The sequence below is a fragment of the Protopterus annectens genome, chromosome 7.part0 (assembly GCF_019279795.1).
Source record: "Protopterus annectens isolate FY-2018-M chromosome 7.part0, PAN1.0, whole genome shotgun sequence".
Classification (NCBI taxonomy): Eukaryota; Metazoa; Chordata; order Ceratodontiformes; family Protopteridae; genus Protopterus; species Protopterus annectens.
Genome location: NC_056739.1, coordinates 1,437,279,566 through 1,437,303,865, shown reverse-complemented (window position 1 = coordinate 1,437,303,865; position 24,300 = coordinate 1,437,279,566).

Sequence of the window (24,300 nt, the reverse complement as noted above, 5' to 3'; positions counted from 1 at the left end):
GAGTGTTGCCAGTGAGATTCTTGACATAGCTATAGAATGCTTTGTGGTTGTCTTTAGAATCAGTGGCGATTTTGTTTTCGTAACTAGCTTTGGAGGATTTTATCAGGGATTGCAGCTTCTTACTGAGGCTGACCAGGGCGCTCCTCCACTCATGTGATTTTACTCTCTTTTGCAAGAGTTTCTTCCTTCTGTTGTACAGTTTGTTTATGGCAGGGGACCACCAGATTGGCTTCCTTTTTTTGGAGAATAGCGTCTTGGTTCTGTTTGGGATAGCACGATCCATGCACTCATGTAAGTGCTTATAAACTGCAATTGTATAGGATTCAGTAGTCGTAACTGTATTGTCCATCTGCATGGGTGTCATGAAGTTCACCACTTCTGTCTTAAGAAGCATGAAGTTGGCTTTGGAGAAATCTTTTACCATGTTTTCCTTAATGGGGGTTGGAGGCAGGATGTGGATATCTAGGATAATTAGCTTATGGTCGGATCGGACCAATGAGGTGTTGACTTCAGGTATGGAACACCGGTCACTCATACTGGTAATGACTAGATCTAGGATATTGTTGCCCCTGGTGGGGGTGTGGATAAGTTGATACAGGGCTTTGGAGTTTATGAATTCCAGAAAGCGTTGAGCGAAGGAGTTGGTACATGAGTAGTTTTCCCAGTTAATGGTTGGGTAGTTGAAATCTCCAATTATTAAGGTGTTTGGTTGAGCCCTAATATTTTCCAGTACATCAAGAAAAGAGGATTGGAAATCCTGGGGCATGGTGGGTGATCTGTAGCAAGCTACAATTTGGATTGCAGTTTTGCCCAGAGTTAGTTGCACCTGGATAACCTCGGCTGCATTATGCTGAGCAACTAGCCTGGAGGTGTGGATATCCTTAATGAATATGGACACACCTCTGCCTTTGGTGTTCCAGTCCAGGTTACATGGCCGAAAAGTGTGGTATGAGTTATAGCCTGGTAGTGCAGGGGTGCTCTCTGGAGCCATGAACCAGGTCTTAGTCACTGCACAGATATCGATGTTCTCCATTTTAAGGAGTGCCTCGAGTGAGTGCATTTTAAGATTTAGACTTCTAGCATTGAGTAGCATCCCCCTCAGTTTTTGCTTGCCTGTTCCTGTTATGGTGGTGAATTTGTCATTTGAACCTTGCCTAAAAAAGGCACTATATCTTATAATTCTCCTGTGGTTTTGCATTCTGACCTTGTATTACTACACCCTTACACAGGATTTTCTGGACAGTTATATTTTGTAGGACAGTGTGGCTGACAGTGATGAGTAATACCTTATTATTCAGAGCAACTGCATCAGTCACAATGCCATACAATACCAAGGTAAACAGTACCAGTACAGGGTATCATTCCTGTATTTCTGGGCACAGTGTTTTTATCTGACAGACCTGTGGGAGAAATGTTTGTTAGCACTACCTGAATGTTGCCACACACAGTACCAGATTCCACATTACTATTATGCATATATATCTCACTCTGTTACTGTACACACTCTGGCCACAGCTTGACAACATGGGGGTGTAAATGGGACATACATGGCTTCTTACTCTCATAAGGTTTTGAGGAGATGCTAGTGTGCCAGCTTTGTTCTCATAGATGTGTGTGTCAATCAGTTGTATTTCCTGTTTGCTGCTTATATGTCTGGGATTATCCCACTGACTTCTTAAGAGGACAGGTTGACAGGCAACAGATATGAGCTACTTTACTGGACATTCTGGACATATCTGTACTGTTGTGGGGTATGACTCTGTATGCAGACTACTACCACTGCCAGGATTCGAACCATGGCTGTGGGTGCTAAAAATACAACAGTTCTTATCTCAGTTGCATGTGCTATTTGGATTTTATTGTCTGCCTTTTCACTGTTTTCTCTCTGTGTGTCTCTCAGTTGTACTAAATGACCTCTGGGGATTACAACAGTCATATACAGGCAGTCTTACACATTCTATTTATGGTGCACAGTGTGGGTAACAGTGCTTAATACAACAGTACTATTACGTGACTGCAAATCTACATTACTATATGATCCCAGAGTATACACATGCAGTCCAGCAGTTAGACCTTTATTGTCAGACTATTGTGCTTTTATTTACATACAAACTATATGAGACTCTTCCTGCCATATTTTCCAGTGTATGCAGTACTTGCCTTAAACAATACAGGTTTTATACTGGCAATTAATTTACTAATACTTTTAGATTTATTTCCTATGACAGTACATGCAAGAGCATTACTAACCTGCCTCGTGTTGCAACCTCTCCAGGTGACAGCCATAGGCTCCCTGGTTCGTGGCCTGCTCACTTGCAGCTGTAAAGGACATAAGAGGAATATTTAGCCATACCTATCTATAGGTTCATAGGTTCATACTAGGCTATCTGCCCTAGGGCATTTATAAGCCTAGCCAGAGTGTGTTTGGCTTTCGCCACCCATTTTAAATTAATTTTGCTATGCCCTTTTTCGAGGTTAGTATACTGTGCCTCTGTCTAACAGTGACACAGAAGTGATACCCTGGGTAAACCTACGATCTCCCATCCACTCATCAAGATTCCTCTTGAAGAGAGTCAATGAGGGACTCTGCCTAACCTGGACTGGGGTTTTATTCCAGAGTGAAGGGAGCCTCTGGGTTATGAATCTATCCCTCTAGCATGTCCTATTTATTTCAGTGCTGAGGTTCAAGTCTCTCGAGCACGTGGCTCGATGGGATTTGGATTTTCTGAGGAGCAGAATGTCCATTAATTCCGGGTTGGACATGACTTTATACGTCAGGCACAGATCGCCTCTGAGCAGGCGGTGTGACACTGAGTAGAGCTGGAGTTTCTTTAACCGGGCAGCATATGGCATCTGTTTGAGCCCTTTGATCCTCTTGGTGAGGTACTTTTGGGGTCTTTCCAGTTGCTGCAGGTGTCTTGGTAAGGTACATCCCAAAAGGGGCATTGTACTCAATTATGGGCCTGATGAGGGATGAGTAAAGAGGCACGATGACCTCCCCTGATCTAGATGTGAATCCCTTCATGATTAGGTGGGCTATATAAAATGTTTTTCTAACCACTTTGGCCACGTGGTTGTCAAATGAGAGATTGCTATCAACTTGGGTTCCCAGGTCCCTAATTACTTCTTCTGTACTTAATGGATTACCACCTATGTGGTGATTTGTGGGCACTTTGTTTTTGCCAAAGGGGAAGACTATACACTTTTTGGCGTTTAGCTTGAGGCCATGGCTCTGGCACCAGTTGTCTGTTCTATGAGGCCCTTTTGGAGGATGCTTGTGTCGGCTGGAGAGTCGATTATGGCGGCCAGTTTCCAGTCATCTGTGAACTTGGTCAGCCACAGTCCTTCCGTGTTGGCCTGTACCTCTGAGAAATATATACCGAACAAGAGAGGTCCCAGGACTGAGCCTTGTGGGACGCCATTTGCAACTGGTTTGGAGTCTGACATGGCTCCAGCAATTCTAACCATGTGGGTTCTGTCCTTGAGCCAGTTTGCAACCCATCTAGTGACATAGAGGTTTATATTTAAGCTGGTGAGCTTATCTATAATGCCCGAGTGGGGTATTGTATTGAAGGCTTTTGCGAGGTCCAGGTAGGCTGTGTGGACCACCTTCCCCTCGTCAATGGCCTTGGTGACTGTTTCAAAGAAATAAACCAGCTTTAAGAGGCAGGCCCTGCCCTTAACAAAGCTGAACTGGGTAGGATCCAGTGTCTGTAGGTCCCTGATATCTTTATTTATGAGGTCCATGATGATCCTTTCCATTGCTTTGCAGACCAAGCTAGTCAGGCTTATGGGGCGATAGTTTCCAGGATCCGTTGAGACACCACCTTTGTGGAGAGGGACCATTGCTGCTGTACTCCACTCTTTGGCTACATATCCTGTAGTAAGGCTGAGACTGAACAGTAGTTTTATGTTTGGGTTTAGCTCTTCTTGGAGTTCATGTAGGACACAGCCTGGGACACCGTCTGGTCCCATTGATGCTGTGTTTTTTGCTTTGGAGAGGGCGGCTCTTACCTGAGCATCTGTGATGTCAGGGGGGCAGAACTCTGCTGGGATAGATATTTGCCCTTTTGGTAGGGAGAGGGGGAGAAGTTTGTACTGAACCTGTCAGCTAGCATGTTGGCAATGTCTGTGGGTTTGGTGTATTTTTTGTCATTTTGGACTAATTCTGAGCATATCTGGGAATTCCCACCCAGGTTACTAACAAAACTAAAGAAAGCCTTGTGATTATCCTTAGTGTCCTGTGCAATTTTTCTCTCAAAGCTGGCCTTAGACGATTTTATGAGTGCCCGTAGTTTTTTGCTAATACTGACCAGAGATGCCTTCCCTTTTTGGGAATTTGCTCTATCATGTAGCAGCTTCCTCCTTCTATTGTATAGTTTGTTTATGGCTGGGGTCCACCAGACAGGACATCTGCCTTTGGAGGATTGGGTCTTGGTTTTATTTGGGATTGCATGATCCATGCATTCCTGAAGGTGTTCATAGAATGCGTTTATAAAGGATTCTGTGGTCTGGGCCATATTTTCCACAGGCCCAGGGGCTTTGAAGGTTTCCAACTCAGTTTTGAGGAGTGTGAAATTTGCTTTAGAGAAGTTTTTCACTGTGGTTTTCTGGGCAGGGGGTGGAGTTGGGATGTGAATATCCAGTGAGATTAGTTTATGGTCTGATCTTACCAGTGAGGGATGCACTTCTGGTCTGGAGCATAAAGTCCCCATGTTGGTGATGATCAGGTCCAGTATGTTTACCCCTCTTGTGGGAGTGGTAACACGTTGTTTCATAGCATTTGAGTTTATAAATTCTAGGAACCTTTGGGCTAGGGTGTTGGAGCTAGAGTAATGCTCCCAGTCTATGTTTGGGTAGTTGAAGTCGCCCAATATAATGGTGTTTGGAGAGACCTTCATATTTTCCAGTGTTCTCAGGAAGGCCGAGTGGGGTTCCTGGGTTTGGGAGGGCGGTCTGTAGCAGGCTATAAACTGGAAGACAGTTTTACCAACTGTTAGTTGCACATGGATAGTCTGTGATGCTTTGTGCTGTGCCACCAACCTGGAGGCGTGGGTATCTTTGATGAATATTGATACTCCCCCTCCTTTTGTGGTTCGGTCCAAGTGTTGGGGCCGAAAAGCATGGTATGAGGTATAACCTGGTAGTGCTGGGGTGCTCTCGGGAGCCTTGAACCAGGTTTCTGTTACTGCACAGATATCAATGTTCTCCATGCTAAGAAGAGTTTCGAGTGCATGCATCTTGGGTTTAGACTTCTGGCATTGAGTAGCATTACTCTTAGTTTCCTATCCCTTGTGATACCTATGGAGGTGGGTTTGTCTTTTGAGCCTTGCCTAAAAAAGGCACTATGGGGTAGCAAGAGCCTTTGCCAATATCCAAAAGCCCGGGGTGACAGGTGCAAGCCGTCCCTAGCGAAGCATTGTGGCTTGTCGAGCATGTCATCCCAGGCTGACAGGCATTGGATCCCCTTTGAATGACACCAATACTTAAGCCAATTGTTGAAATTGATCATCTTGTCTTCATATTGTGGCATCATTCTTGGTGAGGGTAAGATGCTACTCAAGGTCAGGGTCATACTGGCCTGGGCTACATGCTCAGAGAGCTCCTCTATGCCTCTTTTCATGTAGTCCAGGGAGGTACATCTCAGGTCATTCACACCAGCATGGACAATGACTGAGTCATATTTGTACTTGCCTTGGAGTGACCTGAGTGCTTGTGTTATGTGGCGGATCCTAGCGCCTGACAGGCAGCTCACCGTGACCTTCTCCTTGTTCAGCCTGGTGAGCGGAACGTCAGTGTGCCTGACAATAGAGTCACCTATTACAAGTGTATCAGGTGTGTTGTTTAGCCTTAAGGGCTGTGACTGTTAGGCACACTGGCTTTGTGAGCTATGTGTTGCACGTGTTTTGTTTTGGGGTAGCGGTTGCTTGGGTGTCTGCTTTGGAGGTCTCTGCTGCTTAGGCAGATTTTTATTTAGAGCCTCCGAGTATGTTTTTGTGTGTTTATGTGTTTGGTTTGCTGTTGTGGTAGGTCTATGTGAGACTGGAATTGTAGTGAGTGTGGTTTCCTTCTCCTCCTGACTGGTTACACCAGTACTGAGTTGAGAGAGCTTAGCCTCCAGTTTGGCTATATGGTTTCATCTCTCACATGTGTTGGAATTTGTTGGGAGGAGGAGAGGGTTGTCTGTGTACATGAGGCAGTTGTAACATTGCCTCAAGTTTCCCAGATTCACCAGCTGGATTGGAGAGGAGATTGACAACTGACCTTTGGACATGCTAGAATAGTATTGGGAATTCCTTTATAATTGAAAAAAAGGGCCAATGGGGAACAAGGTACTCAGGGGGAGGTTGTGAGGGTGTAGTGCTTTTAATTTTTTTAGTGCTGACTTATATAATTGCTTTAGTGAGCAAGTGCTATGATATACATGAGCTGATAATTACTGCAAACATAGTGGAGTGATACATACAGACAGCTGGGACAGCCCCTGCCATTCTAGCCTCTTTGGATCCATTGCTCCGTGAACCCCGCCCCCTTACACCGCTTCAGGTCAGCATAGTGATGCCTGACCTGCTTACCAGTTTGGGGTATGCCAGTGGCACTGTTGAGGTCACGGACGAGATGGTCTCAGGCTTCCACCTTATATTGTGAACCCTGGTACTGGCCCTACAGCAGTCTCTGCTCATGGCCTTTGACAAGGAATCCTGCCATGACTCTGGACTCCTGGATGCCCCAGCACTGTGTCTGGAAGTGCACACCCTGTCCCCTTTCTGCCATGTTGCCTGCAAGGGGAAACTACAACCAGTTATGAGATGTATTCCCACCTGTTGGGTTTAAGTAGGGCCAATTTTCCGCATTTTGCAGTGATTGGCTGGTTTTGAAAAGGCTAAGCTATAGGCAAACCTGCTTACCTAAGGTTGGCATTGTTTAAAGGGGTATACCACTGGTCGCATTGAGTTAGCTGGTCTATATTACTGGGCACATTGAGTTAGCTGGCCTACACATTGCTTACACCTCCTTAGCTGGCCTGTGCAATGCTTAGCATTGCATACAATAGATTTTGCATTATATTTTCTTTTTGGTATTGATTTATTATTCATTACATTTTATATATATGAATGGTATCCATGATTTATGTGTACGTACACTGTATGGGGTCCTTGTGTTGCATTGGGGACTTCAACACTCTGTTACAATTACACCTCACATCTGGGCGTACTGCTGTACTCCAGTTCACATATTTATGTTATGAAGTGGATTATAGAACATATGACTATATACTGATTCCTTTCACAGGTTCAGTTTGATTTTACTATAGTGAGGATTTGTTTGGTAATACCTCTGTCTTCTGTACTGCTGTAATGGCTTGGTGGTTAACTACTGTGACTATAGTGTATAGGGTCCTGGGTTCAAGACCTGCAAGGCTGTTTATTTTGTTGCTGGGCAGAACAAGGGTCATTGGATACAGAGTGATTAGGGCACTTTTGAGCAGTTGTAAGCGAGTTTGCGCAGGTTTGCGCAAAGGTAAGCAATGCTAACCTCTGGTTAATGATGCTTACAGAGAGTTAGCTTCAATATTGCTTAACCTGAGTGCACATTGCTTACCCCCATGCAAACTGGCTTAAATTCGCTTACTGGTGCTTAAATATGCTTACTACTTCTTATTGGTGCTTACACTTATTTACTAGTGCTTACTCCCGCTTACAACTGCACTGATTTAGACAGTAATATCTAATGGTTCTTTGAAAGGAAGGGATTTGGAAGCTGTATGGGGTTATCATTCATTACACATTTTACCTTCCATTTGTATCCATGATTCCTGTGTACATATACTGTATGGAACACGTGATTATCTGTGTACTTTGCAACATTATGACAATGACACATCACATCTGCATTTAATGCAGCACTCCAGTTCACAAATATATGTTATTTAATAGGTTATGCACTAAAATATTGGTCATAATGTGATTTGACATGGAAAATGGAATGTGCTGCAGTGGAACTCAAACTGGGAATGCCTGCTCGTAGGGTGAATGCTCTGCCCACTACACTATTGCTATACTGCTTCATTTACATACAACTTCCTTGTTATCCTCTTCAGCCATTTAAGCTGCATTAACCGTAGCTAAGCAATGGGCAAACCCACGCACTTACGGTTAGCTTTAATTGGATTCATAATTAAAAAAAAGGTTTCTTTATTTGGTTTGTATTTACTATTGCTGCTGTATATGTGAGGAGATGTTGCTGTGGGTATGCGGACATCTATGAGTCATCTCGCTCATTCCTTTGGCCTTTCTGCTGTTCTTCATTTTGGGGGCGTGTATATTCTGAAAGATCTGCTCTCAGACATGTCCCCTGCACTTTTAGACACTCTGAGTAACATTAGGAGCTCAGGCAGCGCACATTCATTAATAGGCATGGCACACTGCCATCTTGCTCCTAAACGGCCACTTCCGTACAGGACTAAGATAGTCCTGCATGGAAGATTAGTAAATCTGGGGGACCATGTTGCCAAAATGCTTTGTTGATCACATTGTTTTCAGGATCACTAAAGGGGGATTTGCAGGGATTGGGACACTTTGGTGTCACAGTCCTAGGTGACATAAAACACAAAAGAAGGATACTACAACTAAATATCACATAAATCAAATTCCTGCTACATATAACACATATTATTAGCTTTTTCAATATTATCCAACAGAGAAACAAAAAATGTTCAAGTTATTCAAATATAAAAAAAAGGGTTATGTGGTTATAACATATCACAGTCACAAACAAGCAAAGATTTGATCCTAAACAAAGAGTAGCAATAGCAAAGCAAACCTCTGTAAAAACATTTTGGTTGTGGCAACACAGAGATGGAACTTGGTTCCCCCAATCCCAAAACAACAGGCAAATTAATTTATGTAACAAACAAAGGAATAAAACATTAATGAATTCTTATAACTGTTATCATGTTGTCCCCAAAACATGTGTACACATTTACCACATAACATTTTTTTATGCAATTGACAGTCTACTCTACCTACTGCCAACATTTCCATAGAGGTGACTATAGGCCACCCTAGAAGGCTAACACCCCTGTGTTGTTGACTATATAGGGTATTTACATTTCACTTCAACAATAGAAGAGTGCAAAGAGAAACAGTTGTAACATTAACACTTATGGTAAAAATTTAAATAAGACTGTGCATCTGAGAAAGTAAAATGTCTTGACAAAAGTGACTATGCCATCAGTAAACTTTTAAGAAGTGCATACAGATATAAACTGCATTTACTAATATATATATATGTGTGTGTGTGTGTGTGTGTCTGTGTGTGTGTGTGTGTGTATGTCTGTATGTGTATATAGAATATTTTCCTAGTGACATGTCAGCATATCCTGTATATAATTGAAAAATGCAATCATAGCTTAACAAGATAAGTATTCGTCTGTGCAGATAATTCCAAAGTAATAGCAATCTTCTTCTGTGTTATCCACATAAACATGTCTCCTCATCTTTAAGTTCACTAGCTACATGGCTCCCTTTCAACATTGTAGATTCAGGCCTGTGAGCACGGTGAATATGAAAATGAGGTGTGAACTCATTAGAGTTGCTGAATCCAAATTCTTGGCTCCATGTAGGAGGCACTCCCTTAGTGTTTTTTGCTAATGGACTGCAACTGTGAATGATTACTGGTAGGGAAAGGAAAATACAACATTAATTCAGCCTCCCTTACCTCCAGTCCATGTGCCAGACAGTATGCAATTACAAATTGTATAAGTAATTGTATCAAGGTTTTATATGGAGGTGAGCAGCACATGTTTCTCATTTTTGGTTCACTAATATCCAGACTCCCCTGACTTTTGTTGAAAATTGTTTATTATAGTCTTTTAAGATTCTCATGCATTTTAAGGACAATGATACAAAATGCCTTACAGACTACATGTCTCAGATTACTGCTCAGGTAAGAGAAGACTGAACACCTTACAGAGATAAGAGAGAACTGCATTTCTACAACCAATAGTCATACATGGTTGTCAAACATGGTTATGTGATCACTCATACTAGACCTGAAATGAATACACCTACAAACAACTCAGAAGAGTACAAGTGCGATATGTCTTGTTAATTCTGTGGATGATTTTGGACTTGCTTATATGCACAATGATTTTCATTCTTTGCTGCAAAGCTATTTCTGTGACAAAGAGGGATAAGACACCCTTACTGTGTTTTGAAGGTTCTTTGGTGTGATAGTCCAAATCCAGACTTATGTAAAACTCTTTCATGTGTACTAACATATACTTTGTTGTTAACATACAAAGTATGAGCTCTTTCATTCTGCAAACTGCAAAACTTCATCAGACAAATTAATTCAAAGTTTTACCTGTTTAAATACCTAAAAATCATGTGTTCACAACCAGATTACTTCTTCCATTTATTGGACAACAACGTGAATGATTTTGTTAGGGTGGAGGAATATATTTCCCGAGATTCATGGCATTTTTTGGAAAAAAAAACAGCTTGGATTTTAACAAGGATGACATTTTTTGACAATTGATGTTTGTGACCTGTATATGGTCATCCCACATCAAGTTGGGGTGTTATGGTTTATGGAATATTTAGCTAGGAAAGGGATTTGCCAGGATATCATCAGCACATATGAGGAATTACTGGACATTATTTTGCTGAATAATTTTATTTTACATGAAGAAAAAAATTATTTGCAAAAGGAGGGAATAGCCACGGTGTCTCCCTGTGGCTCCCTCTTCACAGATAGTGTGATGCAATAGTAGGAATCAAGATTCATGTTGGGACATCCTTTTTTTTCAATTTTATGTTATATCTTGGTTACCTTGATAACATTTTTATTTTAGGGAAAAAGAATAAGGCTAGTATTTCTGTTTTTCTCGAATATATTAATTATACAACTTACTTTTTTGCAGTTTAGTTATAACGTTGGGGAGGTGAGTATTTCCTATCTTGATATCCAACTTGAAAGAATTTGTCAACAACAGGTATATATCTAGGAATTTTTGAAAAGCAACTCACTCCAACTTTGAAAAGCAACCCACTCCAACACATTTTGAGCTATTGTTAAGAGACAATTGGTCCAGGTGGTGGGGTTGGTAACTACAGACACAAATTTTGAAAACAAATGCCAAAATCTCTTATATATTTTTTTGAGAAGAGGGCACCCTCCTTTTTTAGTGGAAGAATTAATTCAAGAGGTTAGTTATAAGAGGAAAATAGGGTATCTTGTGCCACTATTGTATCAAGGGGAATGACAAGAGAACTCTGATATTACTAATAACAATGGGCAACTAACCATGGAGGAAACAGTTAATTTTACAGTCTTTTATAAAAACCTTTAATCTAGACAGTGGGAGGATACGAGACATTTTAAACAAAAATTGGGATTTCATAAAGGAGGACAATGCCATTAGAAAAAACTTGGGTATGGACCGGTATAGTTTATAAAAAAAGGTACCAACCTCAAGGGGATTATAGACAGAAGGATATTTGAGCACAGAGGCCCATGATGAGTGAACAAAATGTTGGAAATGTCCATTCTGTAAGTTTATAATAGAAGGTGACCATGTCAATATTAAAGGCAGGACTATTATAATTAAGGGGAAGTTTGATTGTGAAAGTAAGGCCTTAGACTTCTTAGCCCTTTGTCACATGTGCCAATGCTTTTATGTAGGAAAAATGGAGCATGGATTCAGTGAGAAAATTTACAAACATCTGAACATCCATATGATATTCATAAAAATAAAAGTACTAATGCATTGGCAAAACATGTGAAAGAAAATCAGGGGCACGGTTTCAAATTTTCAGTGCTGGCAAAGTTCTGACAAAATGAGACGGGTGGTCCCTGACCAGTATGGTTAGAGAAAAAGGAGCTTTTTAGTCAGCTGGAATTAAACTCTTGTGTATAGCTGGGTTTGAATGAACATATCACTATTGCTCCATTGCTAAAACGTACAGCCCTCAGTAGATAATAACTTTTAATCTTCCTTGATTTGTTTAGTAAATAATTTCTTAGTAATATATTTTTTATTTAATTTTAATAATATTGGTGAATAGTTAATAAAAGAATGATTTTAATTAAAGAATGGATTTGGGGTGACTGGAGATTAGGTATTGTGAATTATGTTTTTAATCACTAATTTCTAGTGTTTTGTAAAAACTGTATGGTTGAGATATTTGTGTTATATATCTTTTTAAGAAGCAATTGGGTTGTGGACACATGATATTTTAGGTATTTAAACAGGTAAAACTTTGAATTCATTTGTCTGATGAAATTTTGAAGTTAGCAGAATGAAAGCACTCATCCTTTGTATGTTAAATAATCGTTTTATTGTTTTGGTGATTTATTTGGAAGATCCCAGATCTTTTTGTTGAGTTTTTATTAGTTTGTTTTTGCTTTTTATGGTGTTATATATTTTCTAGTGTTTGTTTTATAGAAGCATGTTCTTTCTTTTTTTATTAATACCACTATTTGCATGGCGTGCAGCTTAGAGTAAACACTGGAAACAGATAAACACAATCAATGTCATGTAATGTACTTGTTTGATAAACAATACATCATCTACACTTGTGAATCACCTGTGTGTGTAACACATCTGAAAAACGCATCAATCCATACAACATATACTATCTGTAGATCATGGTTCAAGTCCCACCTTTGTCTTGCAAAAGTGAAACCTAATAAAAACTGCTCACATGGCTAAAACATGTTTGTCTCATTTGCACGATGCTTACCCTCATGCAAACCAGTACTAATGGCCCACACAAGAAGCAGACAGAACACCTGCAGACAGGATGCAGACATTCTCGATTTCAAGAAGGATACATTGTTGTATCATTTGCTTTCTATTGCGCAATGTCACTAAGCAATATTGTGCAGTAGTTAGTAATCTTCCTCAACAACACCTGCAGTGAGAAGCAAGACACTAGACAATTACAAAACCGATACATTCTATCAAGTATGTTGGGCACTGCACAAACAATAAGTGGCAGTGTGTGGGGGATAACACACAGAAGTTGATAATGAATAGAAAAATATACAACTGCCATTTAACTATTCCTGGGACAACAGGTGTTAAGTGTAGCTCTGCAATACAGATGGTCCTGGGTTCTAATAGATGGAAATCCAAATACTTTTACTGTTGTTCCATTTTACTTTATATTAAATATCACATAAAAATGTAAACATAATTATAAATAAGTATGTATAGCAGTGGAGCTCATATGAATTATATACATATATATATATATATATATATATATATATATATATATATATATATATATAAAACTGAGGGTAATACTGACTACTATGTTTCTGTAATTATAATTGTGCTATCTGGCCTTGGATGGCCTTCAGACTTCAGTAAAATTCATACACACATGCATGTATAAACCAGACCTTGTTAGATCACAGGTCATACACATACATGGTTAACCACTCAATCTGTCATGTATATTTATATATAATTAATAATGATGTCTGAGAAAGACTTCCTCTGTGGCAAGGATGGAATATCACCACTGTGTAAGAAAATGATTGTCTCTTATGCATATGTTTGGATTCCACATTGTAAAATCAATTTTATCGGTGTATAAAGCCAAACCAAAAATGTGTCGGGTCATGAAATGTATGACCTCAGTACATGTTTGCAAACTTAAAATACCCTAACAGTTTGCAGCAGCAAATGACCCTCAAACTAATGCCAAGTGTCAGATTATCTTCTAATTTCCAAAACTACTTTTCTTTCTGTTTGGTGCTGTTGCTCTCTGCTTAACATCAAGCAAATGCAGTTGGCATCACTGATCGGGTTTGTGCACTACCAGTAAATGTGATAAAATGCATTGCTTGGAAATTATTCTTAGCTATTGCTGTTCTCCCTGTTTGAACATGTCTCATGGTAGCAGGGAAGATGCCCAATTTAGGGTGCAGAGGTGAGGTTTTGAGGACTCCAGAATCTTCATTGGACTCCTTGTAATGTGCCACAGCTGAAGGCTTTTGCAGGATAATTATGCCATCTCCAAGTACAAGTGTGAGGCTAAGAATAGTTTGGCCAAGGCTGTTTCCAGTGGGACTGACATTCCCCACACTGGAGAACAGTGTAGGCATCACTTTAATTACCTTAAAAGGCATGAGAGGGATACACTCAGTGAGTGGCTGGATGAGTTCAGGACTGCTGACATCCCACAGTTGTGTAAGTATACTGATAAAGAGAATTAATACTAGATAAAAAGAAGATGGGTATGCATAATACTCATCTCTTGTTCTCTTCTCTTTATTCCAAAGCCAATTTTGAATAGAGGGGCCCATGCAGAGCATCATGACAGACTGAGAGAAACATGATTTATGCAGCACAGAAGAAGTATTATTTTAGCTTTTAAATATATTTCTTTGTAGCAAAGTAAGCATGCATATCCAAACTGTAAAAGCAAGCATGCATGTTTCAGTTTGTAGTAAACGCAACCAGATAGAAATGCTCCAGACACATGTCCTTGGAAATTGGAAGGAAACCAAAGCACCAGGAGAAAACCTAAGAAAACACAGGGAGGACATGCAGTCTCTGCAAAGAAAGCATTCATCCCAACCCTGGCCCTAGTCCTATTACAAACAACTCCTTCCCCCCATCTCCTTCTTCCCCTTCCTCCACCCACAATACTCTTAAGTTCTTTACAATAAATGCCCAGAGTCTCAACAACAAAGTACACCAATTTCAAGCTTGACTAAGCCATAACTAACCTGACATCTTAGCCATCTCAGAAACCTGTCTCAAACCCCATGTTTCTGACTTCAGAATCCTGCCTTCTGGTTTTCACATTCTCAAAATGACCGATTAAATAAAAAGGGCGGCAGCACTGCACTAATCTATTCTAATCCTCTTACCTTAATTCCCCTTCAAATTCCAATCCTTCAGTTCAATAATACTGAACTAACAGTTGGTCTACTAAAAATGATTAAACATAAGAATATCTGCATCATTGCCCTATATATCTCACCCGGTAACAACATCTCTACTCTTGAAGATATTCTTCTATGGGCCTCAACTGAAAATAATATGAAACTTATGTTCTAGGTGATGTAAATATTGACTGGAATAAAATCAATAGTCCCTCTCCCTCCCTATCCATTAACCTCTACAACTTTACTCAAGTAATCCTCTCCATCAACCGACCCAACAAAACAAATCCCCCAGGATCCATTATAGACTGGATCCTAGTCACCCATCCAAATAAAATAACTAACTCTGGCACCATTCCAGATACCATTAGCAACCACCTCCCAGCTTTCATTCATCGTTCAAATACCTCTACCCCACATCAGCATCAATACATTCTCACTCGCAACCTTAGCAGCTTTAACCCCACAACTTTCTGAAATATTCTCAAACAAATGAACTGGCAAATTCTAAATACCCCTCCTCTTGACAAAGCTATAGACCACTTCAACTCTGTCTTCCTATACACTCTAAACTCCCTAGCCCCACTAAGAAACAAAAGGATAAAAACTAATACTGCTCCTAGGCTATCTAAAGAAACAAAACAAATTATGCATCAAAGGGACAAATCCTGGAAGCTTTATCAAAACAATAAAATGCCCAATACCCTGCTCCAATACACACAACTCGACAACCTTGCAAAACAACTAATCCCTAAGGACAAAAAATCCTACTATAGTAAGTTCCAGTCCAATAATAATACAAACCCAAAACAGTTCTAGAAATCCATTAATTCTCTTCTCAATCCAGGCTCCAAGAATAACACCTGTCCTGACCCAAGTATATCTGACCTCAAATTAAGCTACAATTCAACTAATTTTTATAGAAACTATTTCTGACCTGACCAAAACTTTTCCCAACAATAATCCACCTTTCCCTCATTCTTCTCCATCTAAGTCCCCTAATAACCTTCCCCTTATGTTTGAGCTCAAACCTCTCTCTACTAATTTTATAAAAATACTTCTATCTGAACTAAAACCTTGCTCCAATGCTCCTGATAATATTCCCTCCTCCTTCCTAAAATGTACTGCTGATGGTATAGCACTCCCAATCAGCATCATAATAAACAGATCCATAAAGGAATCATATGTACACAAACTCTGGCATACAGCCTACATTCTTCTGCTTCACAAAGGAGGCATAAACACCAACATGTCAAACTTCCGCCCCATTACATAATCATAATCATAATCCAGCTGCAGCAAACTTTAAAATATAAATGAAATTAAATTACTTTATGGGTTAAACCATAAAGATATTATCCTACAGTGTTGAAGGGAGCCAGAGATGCAATGTCTGTGCTAGAGAATAAGTTGCAGCTCCTGTAGGAACAGTGAAATGGTTTTATGGTTTTATGACTTCCAGTGGCCCCATTGCTCTGCTCTCTCCAATCTCCAAAATCCTAGAAAAATGTATCCACCTCCAACTTATTCCTTTCCTGACCCAGAACCAACTCCTTACACCTACCCAGTATGGCTTCCACCCAGGCCATAGCAGTATAACCGCACTACTCTCCTTCTTAGAAACAATCAATCAAGCCTGAAATTCTGGACTATTAGTATCCACAGTTCTCCTTGATCTTTCTTAAGCATTTGATACTGTTTCCCATAATCACCTTCTCTATCACCTCTCCAACCTTCATCTCTCACCAAATACTATATCTTGATTCTCCAGTTACCTGTCAGACAGATCTCAACCAGTTAAATAGAAGAACACCACCTCTACCTTCTTACCTACACCAACTGGCGTACCTCAGGGGTCCATCCTCGGACCTATCGTTTTGAACATTTTCATCAATAACTTTCATACCGCTATTCCTGATGCCAAAGTTATTCAATATGCAGACAACTCAACTTTAGTCTGCAATGCCTCTATCCTTCCTGAACTGCTGACTAAAACACAAACTGCATTTTCAACCACTGGGAATTGGATGTGTCAAAACCACCTCTCACTTGATGCAATTAAATCAAAAATTGTACTATTCCCTCCCTCTAGGACTTTCTCTTATGACAAAAATATATTCAAAGTCCTTAGCCAAACCAATGTACCTATAGAAGTGGTCTCTTTCACAAAACGTCTTGGTATTACTATAGACAAACACCTCAAGTCCGATATCCACATTCAAAAAAATATAAAGAAAACCCATCAAAAGTTAGGTATGCTTTACAGAAACAATCTCTTTCTCTCCAACTCTACTAGGCATACCCTGGCCACTACTTACCTTTTCCCATCCTTATTATACAAAGCCCCTCTTCTAACTAATCTGACCTCTTCCATCACCTCTAAACTAGAAAACTGCTATAACAAGATCTCTAAATTTGCCAGCAAATCCAAAAATTTCACCCATCATTGCCTTACCCTTCATTCTTTGAACTGGCTAGAACTCACTAATTACCTAGACTACCTACAACTTACCACTGCTCACAGACTTGTATTTCACCCAACAAAATGTCCAGCCCTAACAAACATACTTCCCCCCTACATCCCAAATAGAACTCTCAGATCTGAACACCAAAACTTAATTACTATCCACAAACCTAAACAACCTGCTGGCCAACTTCTCTTCTCTTTCTCACTAGGCAAGACATGGTATTCTCTCCCTTCCACAATAAGGACAATATCAAACTCAGAAAACTTCAAAACCCAGCTTTTCTCATACCTTGCATCCAAATGGAAATGTACCTGCTTTCACCCTACATAATTCTATTAAGAAAATGCCACAAGGTGTTTTTTATTCTCCTGGTTTCTAACCTCTCTATAACTCCCATAACTATTTCCTAGAGTGGATTCAAGCTCTCTGCAACTCCTATAGCTACTCTCACACAATTTCAACTTTGTAAATAATGTAAATAGCATCTTATTTTAAATGAGTGCATGTAAAGTGTTTCCTTACTTACTTTAAATTACATCCAAGTGACGCCTCCAGGTGCATCTGAAGTTACCTCCTACTGCTCCTCTAGGCGTCAAATATTACTTGTTCATACTTGCATTAATAATTCCAAAACCTTGCTTCATACAAGGTATCAGAATATTTTATCTTGAAGCATACATGATGGCAAACACAATTATATTGATATTTGACCTCTGTCAATGAGTATTTGTTAGAACTGTAAGGTGATAACTTCATTTTTAAAGGCACAGGCCACACCCACTAGGAGTTAAAGGTACACACTCAAAAGAGTTGTACTGAAGGGAATGAGTTGAGTGCATGTCAAGTGTTTCCACACTTCAAATGTAAGAATGTATGTTCAAATTAATCTGTACAGTACAACCCTTAGATCGATCACAGTGAATTTGTTTATCATGCTTGTTATTAAATGTCCAAATTGATAACCAACTAAAATTCAACTCCCATCTACAACTAAATATTAAAAAAAAACATCAAAAACTTGGGATGCTCTATCGACAAAACCACTACCTTACAACCTATACACAACTATCCCTTGCTCATAAACTTATTTTCAACCCCTCCCTCTGTCCCTCCCTCTCTTCTGTGTTTAAAATGCACATACCTGATAGAATATTAAGGTCCAACAACCAAAATCTATTAGAAGTGTACAAACCAACCCGTCCACCTGGCAAATATCTTCTCTCACATGGGTTAGCTCGCCTCTGGAACTCTCTACCTTCAACTATCCGTACTACCTCTAACCATTTTATGTTCAAAAAATCTCTTCATTCACATCTACTTTCCCAGTGGGAATGCTCTTGCTCCCACCCTACTTAACTACACTGAATATACCCATTTCCTCTGACTCCTGCTTACACCCTTGATTTCTCTCTCTCATTATCCATAACTCCCACTTTCCTGTTTATTACTATTGAATATGTAAGAATACTCTACACTCTCATATGTTGAACTCTCTTTATGAAATAACTTTAGTAGAATTTTGAATTTATGTATAATCCCTTATAATCTGCCATCAGTTTTTAACACTTACATTAATTGTAATTGTTGTGCATTGCATTTGTATTTGTCTACTGTGACTTTAATAATGTTTAAGTATGTCTAATACCTACTGTAATCTATATTGTCTGGAGCTTTTCTCCCCAGGACTCCATTGAAAACGGGTTCATTTTGGCCCAATGGACTATCCTGGTAAACCAACTGCAAATAAATAAATAAATAAAATAATAAATAAAAAAATGTATATATCTGTAAACTGTACTATATACTGTACCTTTTATACTTTTGTATTCTTTACTGTATTATGTATTATGGAGCTTTTCTCCCTGGGTCTCCATTGAACACGGGTACATTTGGGCCCAGTGGACTTCTCCGGTAATCAAAATGAAAATAAATAAATAAATAAAATAGTAGTGAGATTTATTAAGTGGGAAGTTATTTTTTTGTGTGGGGGAGTGTAAAGGTAACAGTATAAGTTTTTAATAAGGTGGATGTGAGAGTTTTTCTGCAAAGTTAACAGAAAAAGAAAAAGTAAGACTATATGTTGTATTCTTTTATAGCATTATTATTTTTAACTGTTACATTAAATTAAATACCACTTTTAGTTCTCCCTTGAAAAGAAACTATTAGCTTAATTGGACTAACTTGTCAACAAAGGATAAATAAAAATTAACTAATTAAAAATCAAAAATGGTAACCATTTCCTGTAATTAATCAGATTTCCAGATGAGTGCAGACTGGGTACAGCTGTAAAATCACCTTTGGATATTTGCAACCTTCACAAAGGGTGCATCTTGGTTAATAATACCTTGTGTACAGAAAATGTGCTTAATTTGAAGGCTATAAGAGTATAATATTGTTTCTTTTAGAAAACAGAAGTTACCTACATTGTACAGTATAGATGATGCACCCTTAAAAATGAAAAAGTTGTCAGCCACCTGGGCAGTTAGGTTGACAGTTCCCTCTCCTTTTATTATCACTCGGCATTTGTTGTCAGGAAATAATTCTTCTAAACACAACTAGTAGGCAAAGGCTTTGTCCACTACATAGAAGTTCAGCTTGGGTGGTGCAAAGGTTGTAGCCTCACTGGGCACAAAGTGTTAGGCAGTATGATTAACAGATCCCAATTGGTCTTCAGTGCAGTGCTGGTATTGCATTTGGGGTCTGACATGAAGTACTGCAAGCACTCCATGAGTGGTATGAACTGCAGCAGCTGCTTCCTTCCAGCATCGCATGCAAGGATAACAATAAACACAACAGAAACACTGGAAATATCCGGACAGTATTGAGTTTAACAGCAGAATAGCTATGCATACTAACAACAAAACACAGCCATGTTTCCAGAGGTATAGCAGTAGCAAGACTCTAGCTGTTATTACAAAATAACTAAATCCTAAGTAGTAGTTGTAGTAGTACTGTACATCATCAATTTAAGCTTAACAGAGAGAGAGAGAGACAGTGAAAAATTGCAGAGACCTTGAATTTACTGATAACTGCTGAAAAGGAAGGTTGCTGTCCTGTGCAATACATTAGTTGTCTTAATCAGGCACTTACTACAAAATAGCAGGGTAGCCCTGCTCCAGTGACCTTCAATGTTACACAGGCATATTATATTCAGTTGTGTTGAAAAGAAACTTTTTAAACACAGACTTCATGAAAAAGGCAGGAAAGTACCTGTTTCAATTGAATTTGAAATTGCCTAGTAAATTTAAAGTGTGTTTTATTATGACTTCTGTTATTTTTTCAGTCTATTTGGCTAAAATAAGTTTTACTTTGCATATATTTGCCTATTGTTTACTGTACTAAAATATTACCCTGGTATTAAGCTGATTGTTTTTTTTAACTCCATTGCTTACATTTGTCTGAACTTTCTCATCTGGTTTTGCTTAGGGTGTTGTATTTTGGAGGGGCCTTAGTGCTTTTGTTGTGGCAGGGAATATATTGCTACTGTTGCCAAGATGAGGTAAAGATTATTGACTAAAACCTTAACTGTTTTTCTATTGGTTCTTTCAGTTTCTCTTCTCAGTTTGAATGTGCTGTGTGCAACTTCAATCACTGCCCTGCCACAATATATTTGATAACTGCAGATACTTTTACTTTCAGTTTCTGTCTTATGAACTTTTTATATCAGTTTAAATGCTCATTCAGCACTCCCTTTATACCTGTGATTTTTGGGACTATATTACGAGATCGAAAACCTGTTTCAGTGAACACCACAACACCGACATGTATAGTGCGAACTACGGTAATGGTGAACGTTCAAAATGGCAAAATGTCTAAGTGTCATGGTTGGCCCGTCTGTGGTATAGCTCCATAAGGTAAGTGTGCGATAGTTACGGACCTTAGGGTTAGGGTGCGGGTTAAGGTAAGTGCATAGATAGGTAATGTATGTAAGGTTTAGTATAGGGTTAGAAGTAGGGTTTTGTTAAGTGTATGTGTATGGATTATTTGTTTTGTTTAGGTATATGTCTGTAGGGGAAGTGTGCGATAGTTATGGACCTTAGAGTTAGGGTGCGGGTTAAGGTAAGTGCATAAATAGTAATGCATGTAAGGTTTAGTGTAGGGTTAGAAATAGGGTTTGGTTAGTGTATATATGTGTTTTATTTATTGTGATTGGGTATATAGCATGCGGTGGTGTTGGCCAACTATGATGACTCGAGATTTGAATTTTCGCAGTTTCGGGGGTTTGGTGTATTTGCGGTTCAGGCTATACATGTCGGTGTTGCGGTGTTTGCTGAAATGGGTTTTCAATCTCATAATATAGACCCGTGATTTTTGCATACCATGACGTCATCCCAATTGAAACTGTGGTGGTGTACCCATATATGTTAGAGATCTTACTGCCTAGAAGTGGATTCTGAGAGATTGACAAAGAGAACTTATTAAGATTCAAATCACAGTAAATAAGACCAGTTATTGGAATTTAGCTTGCTACAAGCACCCTCTCTATATCTCCTGAAAACCATGTTTGATTTCTAAATATTTTGGACAAACTTCCTATAAAAAGAAAGTCCCTCATCTTGATAGACTTTATGTATCTGATGATTAACTGGAAAGCCTATTCCTCACATGTAGGATATGCCCAAAAATTCTTAGACTTCATAAACAAGACTTCTCTGGACTAAATGTTAAATAACCCAGTACAGGACAAAATATTATTGCCTGTCTCTCTCCATTTTGGAAAAAATGGTTAGTTTAGGTGCAAGTTAGACATGTTATCGGGTTAGTTCTAATGATTGCATACTACTACTACTACTACTACTACTAATAATAATAATAATAACAATAATAAAACAACAATAGTAACAACAATAATAATAATAATAATTTTATGTAACAGCAGTTTTGCTAGTATAATAAAGCTTCACCAGTATGTTTTGCTATCCTGGCTTTTTTACAAGAGGCATGTTATTATAAAGCATTATAGCTATAAAAGAGTATACAAATCCATCAAGTGAATTGATATATGAACATACACCATAGTGCATGCATATAACAATCCCATTGTTCTTAGTAGTAGCACTTCATAATTTATACAAAGGTTTCTCTGTATAATAGTTTAACTTTAGGTCCCTTTCATATGCATAGTGCATGTTCACTGATACATATTTTCTTCTTCACACTGGTCTGCATCATGCAAGAATTATTGCATATAATAGTCTCTGCATAACTGTCAGATGCATTATATTTGGCAAGAAATGACAAATAAAGAGCAAATCTGCTGGGGTCTAGAACAGTTATAGTGTCATTGTGTACACTGCTGATATCTTAAATGCATATGGTTTTAACAAATCTCTCTCACATTCATTTAAAGTAGGATATGTTGTTTCATTCAATATTGTTAAATTATACCCTTTTTTTTCAAACCTGTCTCTACAGTTATGCAGCTTTTGATTAATAACTTATCAAAAGTATTTCAAACTACACACGAAAACTCTACCATCATGTTTTGCATAGAATGCCAGCTATTCACCTTCAAAATATTACTTACTCTGTAAGAATTAACATTTTACTAATTTATCCCCACTGGAGTTTACAGGATGAACAGTATATATATATATATATATATATATATATATATATATATATATATATATATATGTATATATATATATATATATATATATATATATATATGTGTGTGTGTGTGTGTGAAGGGACTTCAAAGTCTGGGCAGGCATCTCCTTCACTCACTTAATGGTAGAATGATGACTGGTGACTTTTAAATAACATATGTTGTAAACATACATGAATGAAATAGATTGGTTGTCCTAAAGAAGTCATTTATCTAACAGATAGTGCTAAACATATATAATTAAGAAGTATAACCATTTCCTAAAGCTGAAGTTCAGTGTCATTTATTCTTTGTGAAAGAATTTAAAATAGAAGTTCCTCTAGGCAGAACCCTGGACTTGCTGTTTTTCATCATTTTTTTAAATCCCTTGAACATTTCCCTTCTGCACTAATGCCTTTTTTTTCTGTGTTAAACGCCTGATGTTGTACTCAATGCATCACAGGAAAACATAAGCTCAGCTTTTATCGTTCATATCAGAGCAATCCCTTGTAATTAATTTTCAAAAGATTTTGCATTAACAGTGAGAAAAAAAGACCATGATCTCTGTAACTGCCAAATGTACCTGTCTGATCCCTAATATGTGGTGTGCAATTGGGTCTACTTCAAGTTGTCAAAGGCCGAAAATATTGAAGCTGATATTGTCGGCACCAGATTAGTGAAAGCAAAAAACATTGAATGTTTAAATGGAAATCTCCGTAAGGGGAGATTTCCATTTAGTTCAATGTAGTGCAGTCTCGGAGTTGGTATATTTAAGTAAGGGGGTATGGGGGGTGCAGCACCCCACATGGGAAGTGCAGAGGGGCTTGCCCCCTGCTTGCAAAGGTAAGTTTTTATTTATTTTTGTTTTTAGGCATTTTTTTAATCTTTCCATGTTTCAGAATTCAATGATATGGTGTCGACCATATCAGATTCGATATTCTGAAACTTCGATAAGATAATATAGAAGTGTGCAATTTCCCCTCTAGGAAGCTATCTGCATTATGTCCAATATACTAAATACCTTGGCTTTGAGCTTGTCAGCATATGCTTGGAAAACATATTGGTACCTTGGCTACTTAATTTAATGCTGTTCCGGCAACATGTCTCAAAATTGCAAATCTACTGACCAATAAAGTTATAAACATCAGTTATGTGGAGTACTTCTCTCTCTATCCTGAAACATGTCATTTATTTTTTTTATTTATTTTTATTTTATATTTGTTTACCAGGGAAGTCCGACTGTACAGCTTGTCCATTTTCAGTGGAGGCCTAGGAAGAAAAGCTCCAGTGTAACTACAAATAGTATAAAACATCAATATAGGTAACAGTTTT